The following is a 22,638-nucleotide window of genomic DNA, read 5'->3' as shown; positions in this document are numbered from 1 at the left end:
CTACTTGGTTAAAACAAATCAACTCCCAAGAATACATATATGAATACGAGGGCTAAGGCAATCACGATCAAATCAACTCCTCAATTGAATTGAGTTATTGAAAGGAATTCACAAACTTGCAAGAAAAGAAATAATAGTAGGTGAAAACATAGAATTGAGCAATTGAACCCTCACCGGATGTGTATGCGCTCTAGTCACTCAAGTGTTTAGGGTTGATTCACTCAATTCTCCTCTAATCATCCTTTCTAAGATTTGTTTTTCATCTAACAATCAACAATTATTCAATGCATGCATACATATATCATGAGGTCTTTTCATAGGCTGTAATGGTGCTAGGGTCAGGGTAAGGTTATATATGGCTAGGTGAGTTTGAAATTTGAATCTTTGATTAACTTAAGTTCTCACCTAACCTACAACATACAACCTATGGCATTTTTGTCCCCTTTTTATTGCTTTCTTTTTCTTTTCTTTTCTTTTTCATTCATTTTTTTATATATGTATATTTTTTCTTTTTTTCTTTTATTTTTTTTCTTTTCAAACTAAAAATATATACAAGAGCATCAATGCATATGGTTTAACATTTACTACATGAGTATGTATCCAATTCCCAAGATCTTCAATGAAAATACAAAACATACTTTTACCTCAACCAATGTCCCAAGTTTTTCCACACTTGAATGATGGACACAGTCACTAGTCTAAGCTAATCAAAGATCCAAATTAAGGATATTTATTATTTTTTGCTTTAAGGCTCGTAATGTGCTAAAATTAATAACAATAGGGGATTAAAATAAGCTCAAAATTGGCTAACAATGATTGATGAAAGGTAGGCTATTTGGGTAAGTGAGCTAAATAAAATGATGGCCTCAATCATATAAATGCATGTATTCATGGAATAATGGACATAAAGAATCAAACAAATCAAAGATTACAATCATAGAAAGAGAATAATCACACACAAGAAGGAAAATAATGGTTATATGATGTAGCCACATAATTAGGCTCAAAACTCACAAGGTTGTGTGTTCTTAGCTCAAAAACATGTTCCACAATGTATAATTCAAGCAAGTTCAATGAAAAATTTTTACTCAAATCAATTGGGATGCCAATGTCCTATTAAGAATGTTTTTCTTGGAGAATTTCATTATTTTAACTAAGATTATTACACATATATGCAAACCTAGAAAATACATCAAAAAATTCTAATAGACCTAATAATAAAAGAAAAATAAAATGTGAAAGTGTTAGGATTAGAAATTTGTCACCCAAAAATGACTGTTTCGGTCGGACGACCTCCCCACACTTAAAAGTTTTCACCGTCCTCAGTGCATTCAAAGATGAGCAAGGAGGATATAGTGACTTTCTGGATTGCCACCTTCAGCTGGTGGATCAACCGGTTACTGCATATTCTTTCTTCCGCTTCCCTTGTTGCTTACGGTGCATCCTCCATGAAAAATAGATAACCAGATAAGAAAACAAGTAAATACAAAAGCAAGGAAGCATATATTGTTGGAATGAGGTAATAATCACTAGAATGAAGTGAGTGACCCAATGTGTGACATGGATAAAAGTAAGTGTGCATCCTAAGTTGCGCGTGATTTATAACACACACACTAACATAAAAAGCTATGTCACAGTTACACAAAAAGGAACATGCACTTCACTCATTCTAGTGTACTTGAGATGCTTCAAAGAAAACTTGTAAGTTAAGACCAACAAATAAATCATAAAGAAGCATGAAAGCATTCAAGCAATAATCAAACAATTGTGAAATGGAAGATGAAGGGACATTGGTTGATGTGCAAGGAGACTTTAATGATAAAGGTACAATGAAAATCACACATCAACTAATGACACACTTTGAATTTTGGTTTCCATCACCTGGTGAACATAAAATAGGACACATGGTTGCTATGTAAAGTAGTAAAAGAGTCTAGAGGTGAAATCAATCACATAGCAAGAAAGGTCCATATAGCTTGACAATTTAAAAAAAGATGTCACTAGGTGAGCTTACAATCCAAATTCACAATTGGGGCATTATGCCAAAATGACTAGTTTCACATATGTGTAGAGCATATAGTTAAACAATTGAAGGTCAACATGTCATTAAGGCATAAGCATAACATATGGATGCATATGATCAAGTAACACAATGCATTGAGATAAATGCACATCATCCAACATCAAGAAATTACCCAGTCAAAGTAAAGAGTTCCAATCACATGTGGCTAGCTACAACATGCAATTTAAAAGATTTAGAATGCTTGAAAGGAAATTCTCATGCACTTGGTATGCAATAAATTAAGCATAAAGAACTCAAAATCAAGTAACAAATTATAACCTCAATAATGGATTCCAACAATGAATATTAATAACAATGATGCTAGGATAGCATCTCATGGGTAATCAGCAGCAATTAACATCAAAATCAGCAAATTAAATCAATAATCCAACACTTAGCACTAAAACAGAAAAATAAAGTAACTAACTAACTAACTAAAGGATAAGATGGTGGATGGTGAATGATAGTGGTGGGTGACGATTGGAGGAGGGAAATTAAGAAAAATAAGAGAGAAGAAGAAAAGAAATGGAAAGAAGAGAAGAAAAGAAAGGTTTGTGAATAGGGCAGGGGGCCACGCGTACGCGTGGATCACGTGTACGCGTGATAGTGAAAAAATGGATATGACGCGTACGCGTGGGTCACGCCTATGTGTGGGGTGGAATTTGTGGTAGACGCATAGTTTTGGCACCCTACCAGCACAAGTCTCTGTTTTTGTACTAGGAGTTCCCAACATAGCATACAATGCGTGCGCGTCGGCCACGCCCACGCATGGCGTGCCCCCTTTTTTTTTTTAAACACAGAAAATAGAAACAGGGCACTCTCCTAACCTATAAACACTCTAAAGCAACCAAAATTCAATTTTAACAAAAATCTTTTAGTTTTTAAAAAATTTTCAAAGGCAAAACAAACAAAACTTGCTCTTCAAGCAAAATGCAATTCAAAAACAACTATTCTAATCAAAGCATGAGCCTAACAAGCAACCTAGTGATCAAAGCAAGATATGAAAAAGTATGAAAAGAAGAAAACTACCTAACAATGGAAACTCAATTCATTCATTGATTATATATACAAGAGAATGGAAAGAGTTTACCATGGTAGGGTGTCTCCCACCTAGCACTTTTATTTAAAGTCCTTAAGTTGGACATTTGGTGGGGGATTTGCTATGGTGGCTTATGCTTAAATCCTTCCTTGTATCCCCACCAATGCTTGCATTTCCAATGTCCTCCGGGATCTCAAACTAAGCGCATCAAGCTACTAAGAGATCTCAAGCGAGTACCAAGGCCCCAAAGTTGATGATTATTGATAAACCACTATTTCATGGTTTATCTTGTACTCAATTGAGTGGTTTTTATCAAGTCTTCACCCACTTATTCATATAAATTGCATGGTTTTACCATTCCTTCCTCATTTTATTAGATTTATGAAAACATGTTTCCTATGCTTTATTAATATTAAAATTAATTATTCTTTATTACCATTCGATGCCGTGATTTGTGTGTTAAGTATTTTCAGGTTTCATAGGGTAGGAATGGCTTAGAGGACAGAAAGGAAACATACAAAAATGGAAGGAAAGCATAAAAATGGAGTTTTGAAGAGAAGGCAGCGACGCGAACGTATGGACGACGCGGCCGCGTGCCTGGCGCAAAACGCATATGACGCGGACATGTAACTGACGCGTACGTGTGACCAGGAAAAACTCCAGATGACGCGAACGCGTGACCCACGCACACGCGTGACAGATGCTACGTGTAGAAACTGCAGAAAATGCCACCAGCGATTTCTGAAACCCTTTTTGGCCTAGATCCTAGTCCAAAAACACATACTAGAGGCTATAAAGTGGGGGAATACATCCATTCATGGGAGATTCTTTGATTATTCACTTTTCATAATTTAGATGTCGTTTTCAGAGAGAGAGGTTCTCTCCTCTCTCTTAGGATTTATATTAGGATTTAGAATTTCAACTTCTTCTCAGGTTCAATATTCCTTTTATATTTTTATTTATTCTAATGCTTTTATTCATATCTGACTCATGTTACCAATTTGGCTTATGAATTCTTCGTATTTAGATTTGAATGTTTTATTTAATATAATTTGAGGTATTTCAGATTTGACTTTGCTTTGCTTTATTTATATGAATGCTTTTAATTTAATTTAGATATTTTTTCCCTTTTGGCTCTGGTTAAGTAATTGGTGACGCTTGAGTTATCAAATAAAGCAGTGGTTGAAATTGGGAGTTGCTGATTAATTTGAGTTCCAATAACTCTAGCCTTTCCAAAGGAAAGACTAGGAGTTGAGGATGAAATTAATTAGTCCACTTGACTTAAATAAGTGGGATTAAAATCCAATTCTCATCACAATGGATAATGATAACTGGGATAGGAATTCTAATTCTTATACCTTGCCAAGAGATTTCATTATTATTAATTTATTTTTCTTGTCATTTAAATTACTTGCTCCTTATTTCAAAAAAACCCAAAAAATTCTACCTTTTCCATAGCTAATAATAAGTCATACCTCCCTACAATTCCTTGAGAAGATGACCCGAGGTTTAAATACTCGGTTATCAATTTTATTGGGTTTGCTTAAGTGACAAACAAAACTTTTGTACGAAAGGATTTTCAGTTGGTTTATAAGCTATACTTACAACGCGATTACTTTTATTCTTTACCGATAGAAAATTCCGATCGTCAATTATCTATGTATATTCCGGGGTCCCATACCATGTTTGTCAACCCCCTTTCTTCTTGATCTTCATGCTTCCAATTGGGTGACTTGGTTGGCAAACTGCTTGAATTCTCCTTAGAACTTCTAATCCTCATCCTAATTCCATAGAATTGAGCTTCACTCCACTTTTGGATTTCAAAGTTTGAACTTCCATCCCCTATGCATCTTGATTCAAATTGCCCACCAACATCCAACTCTTTTTTACTCTCTAACCCACAAAGAGTTCTAAGTTGACCATCCATTTATAACAATGGATATTGATATGAGCCAAGAAAATTGAAAGATGAGATGATTACCAATTCAACTTGTAATTTGGATGGTGACTTAGCAAGGAAGATATTCAATGGTCTTGACATTGTAGACTCCACTTCCTTTGGCTCTTCCTTGATGACTTCCATCTTGTGACAATTTTCTTCAATTTTCTCTTGTTTGCTAACTTATTCCAACACTTTCTCATTAATCAAAATATGTATTGGAGGTTGTGCACAATCCTCCTCAACATCGGTTTCACATTCAATGGAAAAAGCTTCAACAAGATCACCATTGTCACTTGGTGTAGAGTTGTCTTCAATGATGGAGCTTCCTTCTTGTTCAACCTCCCCCAGGTCTTCTTCCACTTCTTCTTCTTCAACAATCTCCATCCCTTCCACTTGTTGTAAAATACACTCCATTTCCTTGTTCTCAAGTTGAGACTCTAAAATTTCCCTCGTACTCCTCTCTTCAGTTGTTTATCCATTATCATCTGTGGACTTGCTTTGCTTGTTGCATGAATCCCGTGAGTCCAACTTTTGATGGATAGTTGCTTGTAGCCGATCCATTGCTTCTTTGAGACGATCTTTTAGTTCTTGTTCCACTTTACTAACATAAGTAGGATCATATTGCTCTTGGATTGATGGACATGGATATTCTTCCATGGAGGGTTGTGATGGAAAGGATAATTCATCATGTGGTTGGAAAGGAGGTTCATCAAAGCTTGGAGGTTGGAAGGTGTTTTGGTTGTTGGTAGAAGATAGAGGTATACGGAATATAAGCTCTTGGAGGGCGGAGTGAAACTAGTGAGTGCGGTTTAGAGCTTTTCTTGCTCTTGAGGAATGATACTAAGTGTATCATCCATAAGGGCTTGGTTGGAGGAAAAAGAAGGATTGTAAGGGTAGTGATGTTGAAGTGGTGGTGGTTCCATGGGTGCTTGTTCATAATGGTTATAAGTGTGTGCATATAGAGGATATGGATTAGGATTTTGTGGAGGTAATTGATGGAAATAGGATGTGGATTGGGAATATGGTGGTTGGAGTGATGGTGTTTGAGGACTATGTTGAAAGTATGGTGCATGTAATGATGGTGGTTGAGTGGCATAATCATGATAAGAACCATCATATCCATCAGAATGATATGTGTAAGAACTGAAGTTTTCACGAATAAAATAATTTTAATGCGCAAATTAAGTTCCAGAAAGTTAGAATGAGAATTTGGAGATTTAAATATGATTTTTGGACTCAGTAGGTCTTTTCGAGTCAGAAAATGTGTTTTTTGCAAAAAATCGTAAAAAACCGCAAACTGGTAGTTAAACCGGTCGAACCGATTTAAATCTGCCCAGTTCTGTACGAGAAAAAGTGAAAACAATAAAAAAATCCTAGAAACATATTAGAAATGGAAAACCAGGCGTTAGTGTTAAATGTTTGGCCCAAAGTTGGGTCGAACGGACTAAAAATACTAACGGGTTGGACCAGGCCCAAGTTGGGTCCAAACCCAACATATATAAGGGTTCATTAATGAAACCATTCAACACAACACACCCATAAACACACACACACCAGCTGCAAGAAGGAGAGGGGAGAAGAGAGAAGAAATACTATTCACCTCCTCCTTCAAAGCTCCATAACTTTTGATCCGGAGCTCCGATTAACGAGCCATTTGTGGCCACGTGAAGCTCTCGTCGAGCTCTATGTTTCTATCCAAGCAAATCTGGTAAGAAACCTCATCTCACTTCCCAGTTTCATGCCCTAGTTTTATGCATTTTTAAGGTTATGGTTTTGAGTAGATTTTGTGGTTTTGCTTGTTTAGGTGATTCTAGTAGTGGATAATTGTTAAATTTTACCCCTAATCTCACTTGGTATGGTAAGGTTTCACTAAACCCTTGTGTTTAGTTGTTTTATGTATCTTAGGTTTTGATTTTGGTGATATATGTGTTGTTAGTTTGAGCTTTGGTGTTTGTTGGAGTTGGTTGAGGCTTTGGATCAAGTTTGGTGGTTTCATTTTGGTGTTTGGAGCGTTTAGGAATCGGCCAAGGTATGATTTCAGTTTCCTTTATGTAATATGTAATGTTTCTGTAAACTTAGGCTAGTTGATCCTAACATAGGATTGAATGTTATTGGTGTATTAATATTTAAATGTGAATTAATATTAATTATTGGTTATATTGGATTAGTGTGGTTGATGATGATTATTGGGAATTGCTGGTGTTAATGAGTATTGATGATTGGTGTTGTTGACGAGGGTTGTTGATATGGTTGTTGAGTTGTTAAATGTTGAGGTATGATGAATCATGATGAATGGATAAACTTTGGTTATGTTGATGAAAGTGTTGCATGGTAATTGATGATTTGGAATGGGTGATTGACGTAGCAGAAAATTGACGACTAAGAAATTTTAATAAAAGTAGCGTTGTGAGTACAATTCTTAACCGACGAAAATCTGCTTATCAATTTAGAAAGGGTTGTCACAAACTTTAGAATAAAATACTGGGAGTATGAATCCCAGGTCGTCTCCCAACGAGTTGACAAAAGAGTGCTATTTTATTAGTCAGGAGTTTTTTCGAGAAATTTTAAGGGTTGAATAACAGAAAAATAAAGGATTGTGAATTAAAGCAATGTAAATTAAAAGAGATTTATATAATCAGAATAAAAGCCTTGACCAGGGGAATGATTAATTGGAAGTTCTATCCTTGATGGATTTTTCCAAGTGTAATATTAAGTCAAGTAACTAACTAACCAACTATAGACCTCAGGTCCTAATCCTCTCCCCAAGGAAGGATTAGAGTTAGAGACTAGAGAGCCAGCCAACAGCTTCCAATTAAAATTAACACTTGAGTATTCCAACTCAAGGGTCTCCTTTTAATCAACCCCCAAGTCAAGTTAGGAGTCTACTCCATTGACATGAATATAACATTCACAGAAATAAAAGAAGAAGACATGATAAACAAAATAAGAATTCAAAATTAATTAAAAGTAAAAATGGTTCTTTGCATTAATAAATCCCAAAATGCAACATACGTATCTGAACAGGGTTAACAAGTAAGCAAAAGAGTAAAGGAATAAGAAAGCAAACTAGAATAATAGCGACTTCAACGGAGGTAGTGATTCCTCTTAATATCCAAAGCAAAAGTATAAAAAGCATAAAGCTAGAATTATGAATGTGAAGAAAACCTAGAGGAAGAGTGATTTTTCTCTAAGATTCCAATCTAAACTAAAAACTATGCGTATGAGAATCTGTCTTGAGTCTCTGCTTGTCTCCTGGCTCTAGTCTGTGTTTCTGGGCCGAAAACTGGGTCCAAAATCGGCCCAAAATTGCCCCAGCATTTTCTGCGATTTTTGCAGGTAGCGCATGTCACGCGTACGCGTCAGTCACGCGTACGCGTCGCTGGTCAACTTCACATATCATGCGTACGCGTCAAGTACGCGCACGCGTCGCCGTGCAAAACTCCAATTCACGCGCACGCGTGAGCCATGCGTGCGCGTTGCTTCTCGCTGGTTATCTCCTTTATTTCTTGTGCTCCTTCCATTTTTGCAAGCTTCCCCTCCATCCTCTAAGCCATTCCTGCCATATAAAGCCTGCAAACACTTAACACACAGATCATGGCATCGAATGGTATAAAGGGGAATTAAAAATACACTATTTAAAGGCTTAGGAAGCAAGTTTTCAATCATATAACAGAATTAGGAAGGGAATTGTAAAATCATGTAAATTATATAAATAAGTGTGCAAAGACTTGATAAAAACCACTCAATTGAGCACAAGATAAATCATAAAATAGTGGTTTATCAATCTCCCCACACTTAAACATTAGCATGTCCTCATGCTAAGCTCAAGGAGATAAAAGGGATGAATGGGGGAAAGTAAGACTCATGAGATGCAGCCTATGAATGCAACTATATGCTAAGATGATTCTGTCTACTTGGTTAAAAGTAAATAAGTTCTTCAAGACAAAAACAAATCTGATTCCACTAATTTAAATCACACAATAAAAGACAAGTAAACTTGTAAGAAGATAGCTCATGAAAGCAGGGAACATAGAATTAAGCATTGAACACCACTGGTAGTGTATATGCACTCTAATCTCTCAAGTGTCTAGGGTTAATTTACTCTACTCTTCTCTAGTCATGCTTTCTAAAATTTGTTCTTCATCTAACCAATCAACAAAAATTTAGTATACCAATGCAAACATCATGAGGTCTTTTTATGGTTGTAATGGGGCTAAGGTAAGGGTGAGGATATATGTATGGCCAAGTGAGCTATAATATGAATCTTTGACTAACCTAAGTTCTCACCTAAACACACACACACTCTATGTACTTCTAAATTCATGCCTAACTACCCATAATTCCCACTTTTGTATCACATACTCATGTATCAAGTATTTCTTTAATTTTCTCATTTATGCATTGCTCTTTTATTAAACTTAACACTAGGATAATTTTGTCCCCTTATTTAATTACTTATTTAATTGAATATTTTTGGTTTTTTTTTTTTTGAATCATACAAGCAAACATAACATATCAATGCACATGAGTTTTTAATTTTTTTTTCTGGTCTCACGTGAGCATGCACCCAAATTCCTAATACTTTTGTCAATAAAACACAGCACACTTTCATCAACCCAAGTTTCCACAGTTCCCCACACTTAATTGATACACAATCTCTAACTTAAGCTAACCAAAGATTCACTTGGGGTAATTAATTGTTTTTCTGCTTAAGGCTAGCGATGTGGTAAAATATAGAACAAAAGGGGATTAAAAGGCTCAAAGTGGCTAACAAAGGTAATTGAAAGGGTAGGCTATTTAGGATAAGTGAGCTAATAACAAATGATGGCCTCAATCTTGTGCAAGCATGTAAATATACTAAAAAATGGACATATAGAATGGAACAAAATATAGATTACAATCACAGAGAAGGAAACACACAGGAATAAAATATTATGGTTAAATAATATAACCATGTAATTAAGCTCAAATCTCACAGGTTGTGTGTTCTTAGCTATAATTCATGTTCCAATTTACAGTCTTCAAAAAAGTTTAAAACAAATTATCAATTTAAATTAGTGAAATGCTATAAAAAGGGTCTTGAAAAGAAACTCATTACTTTAACCAAGCAAAACATACATGCAAACAATTATTATCATGCAATCTATCCTATATAACAAAAGAAAAAAAAGTCAAATGTTGGTGTTAAGAGAGAAAAGTTACCTCCCGAAGTCAAGGACTGACCTCCCCACACTTAAGGCTTCGCACGGTCCTCCGTGCCATCTGTAAGGAGCAAGGGAGGGCTGGAAGCGTTGTCTCTAGTGTCTGGTTCACCTTGGCTACCTGTGCTACTAGATGAAGGGGAGTCTGGGGTGTCCTTTGGTTCTGGAGGTGGGTGTGTACAAACTATGAGGTCCTTCAAGTAGTTGTATCGGTGCTTGTTACGGCGCTTCATTTGGTCCATTCGCCAGTCTTGCTGGTCGAACCTCTCAAGGATCTGAAGGAATATCTGATGGATGGATGGTGCCTGTGGTGTGGATGATGGTGGAGTAGAAGAAGGAGGAGTATCCAAAGATGGACCTGTAGGCCGGCTCGCAGAGGGAACTGGCGGCCAAATGTACTTCCCATTCGGGACATACTGGTCGGATCTAGGGATCATAACCTTCGTGTCTCCTGCCCGATATGACACACCTGCTGTAGAGACTAAATCTGAAACCAAGGCAGGGAAAGGCAGGTTATCCGTAATCTATACATGTCCCATGGCAGCCTGGATGTGTCGGGGCAGGTTGAGGGGTTTCTCTGTCAGGATGCACTAGATAAGGACAGCCATGTCTGCTGTGAAGGTCGACTCGTGAGTGCTCGGAAAGACATAGTGGGACATAATTTGTGTCCATACGCGAGCCTCCAGGGTGAGTGACTGGGCTGAGATGCTCTTAGGTCGAGTCCTATGCTGTCCGCAGATCCACTTGCTGCCAGGTTGTGCTATGACACCAAGGACGCTATTCCAGTCGAACTGGTACATCTGGCGCTTGAAAGAGGCCTCTTGATAGGCATCCCATCCCTCTGGGCTAGGTGAAAGATCCAGTGCTCTCTGTATGGCACTCTCGGAGACAGGGACTTACTGATCACGAACTTAGACAGTCTGCAGAGTAGGCGAGTGGAAGTTTGAGTAGAATTCAACTACCTATGATAAGTTGCAACTCGTGAATGCCTTCTCAAAAATCTCCACTGTCTCTTCTCAATTTGGGGCTCCACAAAATCAACAAAATATGTTGGGATGTAGTTCCTCTCGGCTAGGATGGAGAACATCTGTTCGCAATAACGGTTAGCAAACCGTGTGGAGTCTCGGGTAGGAAAAGCTTTTTCTGGTTCATCAACTTTAATAATCCTCTTCACCCGCTTTGTTAGTGGCTTGACACTGGTAGATGGAAGTGCTTTTGCTAGTATTCTCTTAGTTCCTCTCCTTGCTGGTGTCTTGTCAGTGACTTTCTCTTTTCCTTTCTTGGTACCCATGTCTAAAGAAGAAAGAAAAGGAAGAATATTAAAGATAGATAACTAAAGAGCCGGAGGGGAGAAAATTCCAAGTGATAATAATTAGATGGTAGCTACAACCTGTAGGTAAGACATCAATTAAGATCAAAAAGGAAATTCATAATAATTAGATGCAAGAGGTTAAAAGCATGCAAAAAGGGGCATGAGAGGCATAACTCAAGCCTCAGGTAGTAAATGTGCCAAATTAAAGAGCATGTGTAATGATGACAATTGTGAATGATAATCCCAAATACATGTGGAGTGCAAGTGATGTGAAAAAGAGGCATTTAAGTAAAAGGGTAAAACAAAATAGAGTTCAAGATGCCATAGGCTTTTTTACAAACACTTAGTGAGCAAGTTAAAGTAGGAATGAAGATAATATAATCCAAATTTATATGAGAGCCTAATTAAAATATCAATTATCAAATCACTCCTCATAATAACCACAAGCTTGAGTATAGTTAGGTAATACCCAAATAAAACGCTAATACCAACATAAGAATGCATGAAAAAGAAAGAAAAAGAAACCATGGATAATGAAATTAAAAGAAAAATAAAGAAGAAAGAAAAATAAATGCAAGAATGGAAGAGTAGAAGGGGAGAAGAAAAGAAACCTAGTGATGAAGATGAAGAAGAAGGAAAGAAGAAAGTAGGAGAAAGTAAAAAGGAATAGGGAAGAAGAATGAAAGAAAGAAGAAGAAATAATTAGGATTGAAAAGAGATAAGATTGAGGGAGAGGGAGAATTAGAATCAGCCGCTAAGGTGGTTTAAGTGTGCGTCGCATGCGACGCGTACGCGAGATATGGGTTGTGCAATTGGCGCAAAGGCAGCCTCGCGCGCGCACAACTCTCTGTTTGATACGCACATGCGCCAAAATTGCATACGACGTGTGCGCGTCAGGGACGTGCACGCGTGGATGGCCTGGATGGAAAAAAACGCGCACGCGTCAGGGACGCGTACACGTCACGAGGCTCATGCTCCCAGCACAGTTCCAGTCCCACACCATCACAACTCTCTGGCCATACACCTATTTACGCCGATTTGCAGGGTCATACGTACGCCTGACGGACGCGTACGCGTGGTCTGGTGAAAACGCAAGCGACGCGTACGTGTGAGGGATGCGTACGCGTGGACTTGCTTGTGTGTAAAACACACTACCAGCCCCACTCCCGCACAACTCTCGGGTAAATTCTTTATTTTTCACGCACACAAATATGACGCGTATGCGTCAGCGACGCTTGCGCGTCGTGTGCGCCTTTTTTTATACAGAATGCAAAATGCAGAATACAGATGATTATGCAGAAATTATGAAGAGTACTGTGAAAAATAAAATAAAATAAAACTAGGAACGAAAAGGGACGATCATACCATGGTGGGTTGTTCCCGACCTAGCACTTTTCTTTTACGTCCTTAAGTTGGACGGTCCACAAGCTCAGTCTTCTTCTATTGATGGATCCTCCAAGAGGAAGATCTCTAGCTCCTTATTGTTCTTCATCTTATCACCATGATACAGCTTTAAGCGATGTCCATTGACCTTGATGAATTTGGAACTTGAAGGGTGACTCAGGTGAAAGACTCCGTATGGCTTTGCCTTCTCTACTCTATAGGGGCCTTCCCATCTTGATCTCAGCTTGTCTGGCATGAGCCTCAACCTTGAGTTAGCTCCCCAGGTCTGAATTCTCTCCTCTTGATGTTCTTGTCATGCACAGCCTTCATCTTCTCTTTGTATTGCCTGGAGTTGTCATATGCTTCTAGGCGAAGGTTCTCTAATTCTTGTAGTTGTAGCTTCCTTAGATTTCAGCTCTGGCTTTCTCAAATCCCATATTGATTTCTCTTATCTCCCAGAATGGTTTGTGCTCTACCTCTACTGGGAGGTGGCAAGCTTTTCCATAAACCAGGCGAAAGGGGCTCATCCCGATTGGTGTCTTGTATGCTGTCCGATATGCCCAAAGCACATCTTGTAGCTTGGTACTCCAGTCCTTCCTATGAGGCTTGACGATCTTCTCTAGGATCTGCTTTATCTCTCTGTTCGACACCTCGGCTTGTCCATTAGTCTGAGGGTGGTAAGCAGTCACCACCTTGTGAACAATGTCGTGTTTCTTTAGTAGACCTGCTAATCTCCTTTTACAGAAGTGAGTGCCTTGATCACTCAGGATTGCTCGTGGTGATCCAAAGCGACAGATAATATGATTTCTAACAAAAGAGACAACAGTGTTAGCATCATCAGTACGGATAGGAATTGCTTCCACCCATTTGGAAACATAATCAACAGCTAATAATACATATGAGAAACCATTAGAGTTTAGGAATGGACCCATGAAGTCAATGCCCCAAACATCAAAAATCTCACAGAACAACATAATTTGTTGGGGTATCTCATTCCTCTTGGATATATTACCAAACCTCTGGCATGGGGAACAAGATTTACAGAAGGCAGTAGCATCTTTAAAAAGAGTAGGCCACCGAAATCCACAGTCTAAAATTTTTCTAGCTGTTCTTTAAGGACCAAAATGTCCACCACTCTCAGAAGAGTGGCAGGTCTCTAAAATGGACTGGAATTCTGATTGAGGCACACACCTTCTAATTATCTGGTCAGCACTATACCTCCATAAATATGGGTCATCCCATATATAATATTTGGACTCGCTTTTCAGCTTGTCCTTTTGATGCTTAGTAAAGTTAGGAGGGAAGGTATGACTGACTAGATAATTAGCTATAGGCGCATACCAATGAACTACTTCAGATATTGCATGCAAGCTATCAAATGGAAAAGCATCATTGATAGGAGTGGAGTCAGCCTTAATGTGCTCAAGGCGACTCAAGTGGTCTATCACTAAATTCTGGGAACCACTCCTATCCTTGACTTCTGGTGCACGAAATTGTGATCTCAGGCAACAGCACCAAAAACTCTGTACGCACGTCTTAATAAATCGTTTTTCATTCACAACTTCGATACAACTAACCAGCAAGTGCACTGGGTCATGCAAGTAATAAAACCTTACGTGAGTAAGGGTCGATCCCACAGAGATTGTTGGTATGAAGCAAGCTATGGTCATCTTGTAGATCTCAGTCAGGCGGATATCAAATGGTTATAGAGTTTTCAAAAATAATAATAAATAAACAGAGAATAAAGATAGAAATACTTATGTATATCATTGGTGAGAATTTCATATAAAGGTATAGAGATGCTTTCGTCCCTCTGAACTTCTGCTTTCCTGCTGTCTTCATCTAATCAGTCCTACTCCTTTCCATGGCTGGCTTTATGTAAGGACATCACCATTGTCAATGGCTACTTTTCATCCTCTCTATGAAAATGGTCCGATGCGCTGTCACTGCATGGCTAATCATCTGGAGGCATCACCGTGGTCAATGGCTGCATCCCATCCTCTTGTGAAAATGCTCCAAATGCTCTGTCACGGCACGGCTAATCATCTGAGGTTCTCGATCATACTGGAATAGGATTCACCCTCCTATTGCGTCTGTCACTACGCCCAGTACTCGCAAGTTTGAATTTTGTCACGGTCATTCAATCCCAGAATCCTACTCGGAATACCACAGACAAGGTTTAGACTTTCCGAATTCTCATGAATGCCGCCATCAATCTAGCTTATACCACGAAGATTCTGATTAAGAGATCCAAGAGATAATCATCCAATCTAAGGTGGAACGGAGATGGTTGTCAGGCACGTGTTTGTAGGGGAATGATGATGATTGTCACGTTCATCACATTCATGTTGAAGTGCAAATGAATATCTTAGAAGCGGAATAAGTTGAATTGAATAGAAACACAGTAGTACTTTGCATTAATTCATGAGGAACAGTAGAGCTCCACACCTTAATCTATGGAGTGTAGAAAATCTACCGTTTAAAAATACATAAGTGAAAGGTTCAGGCATGGCCGAATGGCTAGCCCCCAAAATGTGATCACAGGATCAAAAATACAATCCAGGATGATCTAATACAATAGTAAAAAGTTCTATTTATAATAAACTAGCTACTAGGGTTTACAGAAGTAAGTAATTAATGCATAAATCCACTTCCGGGGCCCACTTGGTGTGTGCTTGGGCTGAGCTTGAATGTTACACGTGCAGAGGCTCTTTTTAGAGTTGAACGCCAGGTTGTAACGTGTTTCTGGCGTTCAACTCTGGTTTGTGACGTGTTTCTGGCGTTTAACTCTAGACAGCAGCATAGAACTGGTGTTCAACGCCCTTTTACGTCGTCTAAACTTGGCCAAAGTATGAACTATTATATATTGCTGGAAAGCCCTGGATTTCTACTTTCCAACGCAATTAGAAGCGCACCATTTTGAGTTTTGTATCTCCAGAAAATCCACTATGAGTGAAGGGAGGTCAGAATCCAACAGCATCAGCAGTCCTTCTTCAACCTCTGAATCTGATTTTTGATCAAGTCCCTCAATTTCAGCTAGAAAATACCTAAAATCATAAAAAAACACACAAACTCGTAATAAAGTCCAGAAATGTGAATTTAACATAAAAACTAATGAAAACATCCCTAAAAGTAACTAGATCCTACTAAAAACAATGCCAAAAAGCGTATAAATTATCCGCTCATCAATTTCTAAATCAAATTCTTGTAGCAGCAATATCCAACGTATTAGCCTTGGTTTGGACTCTTTTTTAGCTAATAAATATTTTAGAGCTACATGGTCTGAGTACACTACCACCTTAGTACCAAGTAAATAGGCTCGGAATTTATCCAGAGCAAAAATAATAGCCCCAGAAGCTCTTTTTTAGTGGTAGTGTAATTAGACTGAGCAGCGTCTAAGGTCTTAGAGGCATATGCAATTATAAAAGGATCCTTACCTTCGCACTGAGCCAGCGCCGCTCCTACTGGATGGTTGGAGGCATCACACATAATCTCAAATTGCTGGCTCCAGTCTGGTCCTCTCACAATCAGAGCTTGAGTCAAGGCGATCTTCAGCTTATCAAATGCTTCCATGTAGTCCTCACTCAGCTCGAACTCCACATCCTTCTACAGCAGTCTGGGTAAAGGCAATGCTACCTTACTGAAGTCCTTGATAAATCTTTGGTAGAAACCTGCATGACCAAGGAACGAACGGACTTCCCTCACGGAGGAGGGGTAAGGTAAACTAGAAATCACATCTACCTTTGTTGGATCTACAGAAATACCATTATTAGAAACAACGTGTCCTAGTACAATACCTTGTTTTACCATAAAGTGACATTTTTTAAAATTTAATACAGGGTTTGAACTAACACACATGTCTAATACTTTAGCTAAACTATCCAAGCAAAGGTTAAATGAATCACCATATACGCTAAAATCATCCATTAAAACTTCCATACAGTCCTCAATAAGATCTAAGAAAAGACTCATCATGCACCTTTGGAATGTAGCTGGTGCATTACATAAGCCAAAAGCCATCCTCTTGTAAGCATACGTTCCAAAGGGACATGTAAAAGTAGTCTTCTCCTGATCTTCAGGAGCTATATGAATTTAAAAATAGCTTGTATAACCATCTAAGAAGCAGTAATGTGATTTACCTGACAGGCGATCAAGCATCTAATCAATAAATGGCAAGGGGTAATGATTCTTGCGAGTAGCTTGGTTTAGGCGCCCGTAATCAATACAAACTCTCCATGAATTCTGCACTCTAGTTTCCATGAGCTCTCCATGCTCATTCTTCACTATTGTGACTCCAGACTTCTTGGGCACCACTTGTACTGGGTTGACCCATTCACTATCTGAGATGGGGTAGATGATATCTGCCTCAAGCAGCCTGGTCACTTCTTTCTTGACAACTTCTAAGATGGTGGGGTTCAACCGCCTTTGAGGTTGACGGACAGGCCCTGCTGATAAACCACTATTTTATGGTTTATCTTGTGCTCAATTGAGTGGATTTTATCAATCTTTCATACACTTATTCATACTATTTGCACGATTTTACATTCTCCTTCTTGATTTTGTGCTATGATTGAAAACATGCTTCTTTGGCCTTATATTTGCTAATATTAATCCTCTCTCATTACCATTAGATGCCTTGATATGTGTGTTAAGTGATTTCATAGTTTATAGGGCAAGAATGACTTAGAGGATGGAAAGGAAGCATGCAAAAGTGGAAGGAATACAAGAATCTGAAGGAACTGCTAAAGTTGTCCAACCTGGCCTCTTCGTACTAAATCGACCATAACTTGAGCTACAAAAATCTAAATGACGCGGTTCTAGTTGCGTTGGAAAGCTAACATCCGAGGCTTTGATTTGATATATAATTTGCCATAGTTGCCTTGATGATAAGTGACATGAACGCGTGATCCACGTAGACGCATCGCAGTGGCAAAAAACCAGCATGTTTGAATTCAAAACCGGCGATTTCTGGGCTGTTTCTAACCCAGTTTTCGGCCCAGAAAACACATATTAGAGGCTATAAAGTGGAGGAATGCATCCATTCATAAAAAGAAAAAGACTTCCATTATTCACTTTTCATAATTTAGATGTAGTTTTTAGGGAGAGAGGTTCTCTCCTCTTTCTTAGGATTTAGGATTAGGATTTCAATTTAGGATTAGAATTTCTCTTAAAGGATTTAGGAATTCTTCTTCTCAATTTCTAGGTTTAATATTCTTTTTATTTATTTTTTCAATTTTTTTTATGAATTCTTTATGTTTAGATTAATTTTCTATTTAATATATTTTAAGGTATTTCAGATTTGACTTTGCTTTGCTTTATTTATATAGATGCTTTTAATTTGAATTAGATATTTTGTTCCTTTTAGCTTTGGTTAAGTAATTGGTAATACTTGAGTTGTCAAACTCAGCAGTGATTGAAATTGGCAGATTACTGATTGATTTGGATCGCTCTGAAGCTAGTCTTCCCACAGGGATTGACTAGGACTTGAGGATTAAATTAATTAGTCCACTTGACTTAACTAAGAGGGATTAAAACCCAATTCTCATCACATCTAATAAGGATAACTGGGATAGGAATTCTAATTCTTATACCTTGCTAAGAGATTTTATTATTATTAATTTATTTCTCTTGTTATTTAAATTACTTGCTCCTTATTTCAAAAACCCAAAAATTCTACCTTTTTCATAGCTAATAATAAGTCATACTTCCCTGCAATTCCTTGAGAAGACGACCCGAGGTTTAAATACTTTAGTTATAAATTTTATTGGGTTTTGTTACTTGTGACAACCAAACTTTTGTAAGAAAGGAATTTTTGTCGGTCTAGAAGCGAATTTATTGTGAAAATTCTAGATCGCGCGAGAGTTCCGTTCTTCAAAATGACGCCGTTGCTGGGGAATTGCAAATGTGTACCCTATTATTGGTTATTGTAAATATTTTCTTTTGCTTTATTATTTGCTTTTATTTTTGTTTTTAATTTTTATTAGTTACTACGAGTTCTCACCCCCAGTGCTTTGAGTTCGGTTCTAATGTTGTTGAAAGGAATGGAAGCTATAATAGGAACATGCATCAAGGTCGAAATAATCACAGATGGAAGGAGCCACGAGGATCTGATGCACGAAAACTTGTCTCTCAAGAATTTTCCTCGGAAAGTATACCGAATTATCGTCAAGTAAAAACTCACAATAGATTGAGGTCGAATCCCACAGGGATTGATTGGTCAATCAACTTTAATTAGATGAATGTTCTAGTTGAGCTAGGCAGAATTCAATGTGAGAATTGCAGGAAATTAAATGGCGGGAAAGTAAATAGCAGAATGTTAAATGGGGATTTGGGAGGATGAGCATAAAAGTAAATTGCAGAAATTAAAGAGAATGGGTGAGATCAGAAATGGGGAAGTCATTGGGTTTAGGAGATGTTGCATTCTCCGGATCAAGTTCATTTTCATCTCTTCCTCAATCAATGCATTCATTGATCTTCTTGGAAATCTTAAGTGATTGAATTCCAATTCATTGGTAATTTAATCTCTCAAATCCTGATCAATAGCCAATTCCTTGGTCTAATTGCTCATGAGAAGAGATGAAGTATGGTCATTGATTATACCACATGTATTTCCAAATCAAAGTATTGGTAGGATTATATGTCACTATATCCATCTAAACCCCAATTTGGTCCAACATGAGAAAGCATTTCTAGCATGATCTCTTCATTCCTCTTCCAAGGTTCCGAAGAGATCCAAGTATGAATAGCTTCTTTTCCAAGATAACTACCTAATTGGATGAAGATTAAAAGCTTTCTAGTAAAATCAAGGGAAAAAAAAAGAGGAAGAATAATGAAAACTATTATTTATCCATCAAATTACAACAGAGCTCCCTAACCCAATGAAAGGGGTTTAGTTATTCATAGCTCTAGGAATAGAAAACAAAGATGGAGAATGCATTCTGAAAGTAAAACTAGAAGTTGCAGAGAAAGTAAAATTATACAGAGAGTAGTTCTCCCAATCCAAAAGCTCTTTTCTAGTTCAAAACTACTCCTATATATACTACTCTTCTGATCTTCTAGTTGGCTCTTCAAGTCTTGGATATGGGCCTTTGGATCTTGAGTTTGAAGCAGTTTGGAATCTTCAGTGGGCTCAGCTTTACTTGCAGAGAAAGTGTGAAATAGGCATGGATTTTAGCTAGGACGTTAGTGGTGTTAACGTTTAAGTGAAAATGTGGGTTCGAGAACGTTAGTGACAATCACCTTTTTCACTAACGTTTCTTAGCCCACGGTGGTTCACGTTAACTTCAATGTTAGTGGCACTAACGTGCCCACTAACGTTGCCTCTTGAACCTTCACAAACGTTATTGGGGTTTACCTTTTTCACTAACGTTGCCCTTAACCCCCTTTTCTCACGTTAGAGTCCACGTTAGTATAACTGACGTGGCTCTTAACGTGGGCATGCCTTAGCCTCAAGAGCGTTAGTGACTCTTACCTTTGTCACTAGCGCTCCAAACACCCTTCTTCCCACGTTAGAGTTCACGTTACTTAGGTTAACGTGACTTCTAACGTGGTAGTGATAGCCATCTCCAACGTTAGTGACAAAGGTGAGTGTCACTAATGTTGGCTCATCATTCCTTTCCTCCACGTTAGCTTCCACGTTAATGCAATTAACGTGACTACTAACGTGGCTAATAGTAGCTTAGTCCAACGTTAGTGACAAAGGTGAGTGTCACTAACGTTGGCACTTCTTTCCTTCCACGTTAGAGCTCACGTTAATGTACTTAACGTGACTCTTAACGTGGCTAGGTGTGCCCCCTTTTCCAATGGTAGTGGCATTCACTTTTACCACTAATGTTGGAACTTTACTTCTTTTCCATGTTAGCTTCCACGTTAACGTAGTTAACGTGGCAACTAACGTGGGCTATGATGGCTCACGCAGGCGTTATTGGCGATCACTTTTCTCATTAACGTTGTAAGCTATCCTCCATTCCACGTTAATGGTCACGTTAGTTAGACTAATGTGGCTATTAACGTGGCATCTTCCTTGCTTTCTTTGTCCTGAAATCAAGCAAATAATGTGCATCAAAGCTAGGTTCTAACCCATAAGATCATGCATCATTCATTTTATCATTCAATTCATGCATAATTCTCAAAAAATCATATAAAATTCACAATGTTTGCTTGAATCAACATGTAAATGATTATTTACCCAAAACTTGCTTATTTCCTAAGATAGTGCATGAAACTACCCTAAAACAATAAAGAAAAGGTCAGTGAAACTGTCCAAAATGCCCTGGTATCAGGATCTGATCAACCCTTTAGGCAACAACACCCTCCAAGATACCATGGACCACGACCATTCCACAATGCATGCCAAGACAATAGTTATGGTGGACCCCTTCGTGACAATCAACACCCACCAAATTACTATGGTCAAGAGCCATTCCGAGGTGCGTACCAAGGTGATAGATATGGTGGACCCCCTTGTAGTTACCAGCAAGCTCCATCGTATGCCAATGAACCACCTCCTCAATATAGCTTTGAACCACCATACTCACAAGCCACCTACAACCATTCACCATCACATGACCCTAATCCTTACCCACCCCAATTCCAATCCAATTACCCCCAAGGACCACCACTTCCATATGCACCATGTTCATATCCATCGACCCAAAAATCACAGGCTCGCCTCAAGGAAGCAGTAGATCAATTTCATGCAACCCTTCATCAAATGGAGCAAGCGATAAATCGATTACCTTCAAGATGTTCGGACACTCAAGGAACCCCCATGGCTTCATGTGGAGAATCTAATGAAGAACGTAGCATGAAGGAGACACCCGAAACCCCAGTGGACAGTAAGGAGTATGACTTTGTACTGAAACAAGTAGAGGAAGCCGTAATCGTTAAAGAGGAAGAAGTGGTCGAAGACTTAGGAGACGCGGAACGTCCATGGGAAAGCCCAGTCATAGAGCCCCCTTCTAAGGAGTTTGAATTTGTTGTTGAGGAGGGTGTACAACCTCCAAGGCATATCATGGATGAAGACCTTGAAGGGGATGATCAAGAGATGGATTCAATCATTGATGAATTTTTATCTATATTTGAATCCTCTCCAATTGGACTTGACATGGAGATTGATGAAGAAGAAGAAAAACCTCCCATGCCCATGGTGAACAATGAAGAAGAGATCGAATTGGAAGAAAGCTACTAAGAGGAAGATGTTGAAACTGAAGAAGCTTGCAAGGAGGTGGAAGTTGTCAAGAAAGAACATAAGGGAGAGGAGCTTCATATCACCTTGCCAAAGCTGCTAGAGACCTCTCCACCTAAGTCACCATCATCCATCACAACATTCAAGTGGGTAAAATTCATATCTCTTAGCTTTCTCATTCCACTTGAATATGGTTTACTTGAGATAGATAGTCAGCTTAGAGCTCTTTGTGGCATTAATAGTAAGAGAAAGATGGTTAGTGGTAAGATTTGTCATGCAAAGTTCAATATGGTTGCCTGCTCCAAATTGAAGTACAAGGGTTGGTGAAGCTCAATTGAATGGGTCTAGGAAGTTGTTTGGCCGCTTTAGTGAGAATTCAGATTGCCTGCCACCCAGTTGGAACACTAATGATCAACAAGAAGACGGGTGCAAAAGCAAGGTTTGGGATCCCGGAATTCAGTCTTGAAATCAACACTCTTGGGGCCTTGTCACTTGCTTTAACCTGCTTGAAG

Source organism: Arachis ipaensis, chromosome B9, assembly GCF_059453495.1.
Source record: "Arachis ipaensis isolate K30076 ecotype BB chromosome B9, ASM5945349v1, whole genome shotgun sequence".
NCBI classification, from domain to species: domain Eukaryota; kingdom Viridiplantae; phylum Streptophyta; class Magnoliopsida; order Fabales; family Fabaceae; genus Arachis; species Arachis ipaensis.
Note: the sequence above shows the minus strand (reverse complement) of the source record.